We start from the raw sequence: 5190 nt of genomic DNA, 5'->3' as shown, positions 1-5190 counted from the left end.
GAAACTAGCATTAGGTCGATGGGAAAGGAATGATCATTCTGGGTAAGAGTGCAGCCTATGAATATATCGTTAGCGTTCTCTTTCTCACCGTTAGCCATCTCGACGGTAAATGTTTCGGCTACTAGTTGAGGACTATGTTTAAGAAGATGTTTGAATGAATGGCTAACAAATCTTCTTTCAGCACCAGAATCGAAAAGGATTACAAGCATAAGAGTTGTCGAGGAGGAACATAGTTGTGACAATGGTGGGGTCGGCGACTGTCTCCTCCTGCTTTATAGTTAGAACTATCCCGGTGTTGTTGGTTGCTGTTGCTTTTGGGCAGTTTCGCTTGAAGTGCCCGACTTCACCGCACCTATAGCATGCGTGATCGACACCTGCTCCAGAAGCTTGACTGGTTGATTGGGTTGGTGTTTTGGAGTTTCGCGCAAGGTGACCTTTCTTGCCACAGTTGTTGCAAAGCACCTCACGGCATGGGCTGGAAGTGAGATGATGATAATTGCACTTGTCACATCGAGGAAGGGTACTAACATACCTATTGGTAGGTGCTTGAGCTGAAGGAGCAGCGACAGGAGTAGTAGCAGCTTGGAGTGCGACAGTTTTGTGCTTCTTGGAGGGCCGTTGCGAACTCTGAACCTTTCGCTTTTTCCAGAATATTTTCTTACTTTGACTACACTCATTCCGGTGCCCCTGATCACCTTCATGATTTTGGGGATGGGTGTTACTTCCTGGTCCGCCAGACCTGCCGGGGTTCAAGTGTGACATTGCAGCCGTCACTGCGGCAGTAACAGCTGCCTGAAATATGACAGGGTCGAATTGAGAAGGATTTGGTGGTGGAGAATTGTTGTTTCTTGAGCTAAGTCCTTTCTTTGGACGCATATTGATCTAAAATGATCAGGAAAGAGAGGATGGTAAGTCCTCTGGGTTGAATCAAGAGATATGAAACAAGAGATATCTCATTATGGCAGATAAAGTGTTCTACTAAGCGATAAAACAGGAAAGAGTTACCGAAGCGGGTAAACTATCGCTAAGGAAGGAATGAGTAGCAACACTTGGAATGAATTTCTACAACGTATTCGGCTTTGGCTAAAATACTCCTATAGTATTTTATGGTTTGTTGCGACGATGAATTGTTGTTTGGATATTTGGTAAGTTTTAGGCCTGCTGCACACCACAGTCACTCCCAAGCACATGTTGGTCGTGTATCGAATGAATATAGTTGATCAGGATATATCGACCCTAGACACGACTACATAACTGTCCAGGTTTAACCACAGTGAACAACACCCAATTACTTATGTTTTGTTCTACTCAGGATTATGGTTTCTGGCGTTTTAGGTATTCTTGTATACTTGGAGTAAAAATACTTATATTTCTAAAGTATACTTCTAGTTCAGAGCTCTTCGGCCCCTTAGTGTTTTGATGGTTCTAGGTTAAGCATACATGATTCTAGTCCAATATACAAGCCATGGAAGGAAGTTAGGGCACCATTTGACCTCCTTAGAGGAGCTTACAGCCAAGGGACCATTACTTGGAGGGTTTACGGCCATAATCTCCTAAGGTCATGGTTTCCTTGATGTTTAGGGTCCCTACTTCGATGGTGGTTGATTCTAGACATTATTCCAAGCCATAGGAGGTGTTTAAGGGGCAATTTAACACCTTAAATGGTGTTTACGGTCTATGAATGAGTGTTTACGGTCCAAGAATGTTCTTGGGCCGTAAGCTCATGTTTATTCCCCAAATGACAAGATTTTGGTGTTCTAAACTCGTACATGCAAGTCCCTAAGTCATAGCTAAGCACTAGGAGTGATTTGGAAGGGTTTGGGGGCTTCAAACCCCCATTTATGGGTGTTTGCGGTTTGGGGCTGTTCTAGGGCCGTAAACACATGATTTTCATACATTTGGATGATTTAAACATGGATTTGCATGCTAGACAAGCTAAATAACAAGCTAGGATAGGTCACTTACCAATTTGGAGCTTGAAAAGGGGTGTTTTTGGATCAAATTTGAGTTGTAGAGAAAAAGTAGAGAGAGAGAGAGAGATAGAGTTATGAGTGGGAAAAAGCTTCAAATAAAGTCCACTCACCCTTATATAGGGTTTGAGTTTGTGGCCCGGTGGGAATCTACCCGATACCGACGTTAAACGGAGCTTATGTTCGTACCTGATTAAGTTGTCGTAACCCGACGTGGTCGTGAATTAGAAACTTTTAAAAAGAATATCTAGGGTGTTTCACATGTTTCTAATGCGTTTGGACCGTGAATTAGAAACTTTTAAAAAGAATATCTAGGGTGTTTCACATGTTTCTAATGCGTTTGGACACTCATGAAGTCATAATAAAAGGCTCAATTTAAATAACCTAATCCAAAATGTTAACGGAACAATTCGATAAAGACGAGTTTTATTGACTGAAACGGGTTCCAGTGACGGAATAAATTTCAGGTTGTCACACTATTGCATTTACCAAATACTCCTATAGTATTTAAATTTGTATGTTTGATACTAGTGTTATTTTGGTAAGTTTTGACTTGTTGCTCACTACGACCATTCCTCGACATACATTAGTCCGATCTCGGATAAATATAGTTGATCATGCTATATTCGTCCCAAATTCGATTACATATTCCGAGGCCTAGTCGTAGTGTCCAACATGGCTTAATACTTCTTGTATAGTTCTAACCATGAAACTAAATCGTTGTATGCATGTATTTGTGCTTTTACGACCCAAAATAATTTAAGTTAAATGAAACACGGTTTAGGCGTAAAAACGTTTTGTCAGAGAGTTTTAGTCCCTATGCATTTATAGTTTGTATATCTTATGCGGTTCGATATACTTAGTTAACTATAAACAATGCTCTGATACCAATCTGTCACACCCCCAAACCAGAATGGCGGATTCGTTCGAGGGCGGATGACTTCATGTAGTATCGTAACAGTTGATGTCACACCCCAAAACCACGAACGGCGGAAATGTTCAGGGGTGGAGGACGTCATGTACAGTATCACAACATTGTAAAATAGTAAACAAGCAACAACATCATCCATTGCATTATAAGTAAAGTTTTAATACATGTGTGTTCTTTCATTGTAATAAGACACCAAAATATACAATCAAAATAAAAGACGAGACTTGTCTGCTCCGTCTTCTCAAAAGCTGGCCACCGTACCTGTCAACTGATGACCTGAGAATACAAGTTATTTTGAAAGAGAGTATCAGCTTTAAAGCTGGTGAATTCATAAGTATTTAAGTGTCATTGTCTTGATTACTAAAAGTTGTTTTAAAAGTCATGTAAACCTTTAAATGAAAATGTTGTTATAAGTATGAAAAGCCCTAGAAAATCCATTATTTTCTATTAGTTTGAGATGTAGTCTTCTACCAAGACCCGAATGTTTTGTTATGACAATGTAGTCTTCTACCAAGACCCGAATGTTTTGTTATGATAATGTAGTCTTCTACCAAGACCTGAATGTATTGTTATGATAATGTAGTCTTCTACCAAGACCCGAATGTTTTGTTAGTAAAATGATAGTTTTTCCTTCCTATTGACTAGTACTAAAGTACTTAGTCTAACTCATCTTTTATGTGAACATCTCACAAAATAAAGTAAACAGGAAAAAGCATAATCATGTAAGTGTTATCCCTAGGTGACCAGGATTAACACGACATCGCCGAAGCGAAAGGTATACCCTAATGAACATCCGAAGATTGTCCACTCATCCTCTGTAGCAGCAGCAGGGTGGAGGGAGGGTTAGTCCCATAGCCGACTCCTAATATAAGTGGTAACCTAATGATCATCCGAAGATTTTCATCTCATCCTCTGTTGCAACAGAAGGATGGAGGAATGGTTAGTTCCAATATCAATCTATCTATGATAAGTGATAATCTTAGACATCCGTAGATGCTCATCACCCAGTGATGCTAACAGCTGGGTTCCGGAATGGTTAGTCCTGTCTAGACATCCCGTCGAACAGGGATAGGCAGGAAAATTTACACAGAAGGTACAAATAAATCTTCCTCATAATTCTAGGTACAAGTATCTAGGTAAGTGAATACAGGATAATGTATCTATGTAACAGTACTCATGTATGGTATTCATGTAAGCGTATTCAGATAAATGTACTCATGTATCATGTAATCCTAGATAAATGTACTCATGTATCATGTAATGTACTGGTATAGACTCATGAATGAACTGACTCTTGTGTGATTCCTTGTAGTAGGAATAATGTTTGATATCTTCAAATTATCCCTATGATAATTTACTGAAAGGTAATTGGTTGTTCAAGTAGGTTCATACACTCTTACTACTCAAGGGTGTGAGAAACTAAATGAAAGATGTAAACTATAACATCAATACATATATAAGAATATAAGTGTATATGCATAGTTTAGTTCAAGAATGTAAAATGGTTTTGTAAGACATCTAAGGGTTTTGAACAAATATAAAAGTGACTTGATGTCATTTTGATAAACATTTCAAAAGTAATACAATTGATAACAAAGTATTTTAAAGATAGAAAACCATTTCATGCATCACATTTTGTAGTATGTGAAATCTGTTGAATGAAAACACAATTATAAAATACATATAGATGCTTTAATAACATGCTGTTTTCTACTTGTATTCCCCCCCCCCCCATTAAAGCATTTAAAATCATTTAAAACATTGATAAGGGATATAAACTCACCTGTAGACGTGGTTTGGATGAACTGGACGGTGTAGGATTGTTAGGTGTCAAGTGAGGACTTGTACATACACTACGATCCTAATGAACATATAATCACACATATATGCACTCAATTAGTCTTAAATTACTAATTGATAATGTTAAGACATCGTAGACATAATAAACACTTTATATAAGTGTTTTAAGCCCTAAGGATTGCATCTAAGCTATTGTGGGACAAGGTACTTGGGTTTAGGGTTCCAAAGGACCCATATATGAGTTTGCTCTCCATATAGCATCACACATGGAGTTTACGGTTGTAAACTCTTGATTTTACAGCCGTAAACTCCCAACTTGGTGGTATTTTGTGTTTTGAAGTTCTAAATGATTCCTAGAATTATTCCAACTTGGTGGTTAAATCCTTGGAAGGGTTTAAGGCATAGAAACACTCCTTAGAGGAGTTTACGGCCCCAAGGCCAATTCCTTTGGAGTTTACGGCCATAAACTCCCTTGGAATGATGTTTTTG

Source organism: Lactuca sativa, chromosome 8 (assembly GCF_002870075.4).
Source record: "Lactuca sativa cultivar Salinas chromosome 8, Lsat_Salinas_v11, whole genome shotgun sequence".
Classification (NCBI taxonomy): Eukaryota; Viridiplantae; Streptophyta; class Magnoliopsida; order Asterales; family Asteraceae; genus Lactuca; species Lactuca sativa.
The sequence above is the reverse complement of the archived record's forward strand: the minus strand, read 5'-3'. Positions refer to the sequence as shown.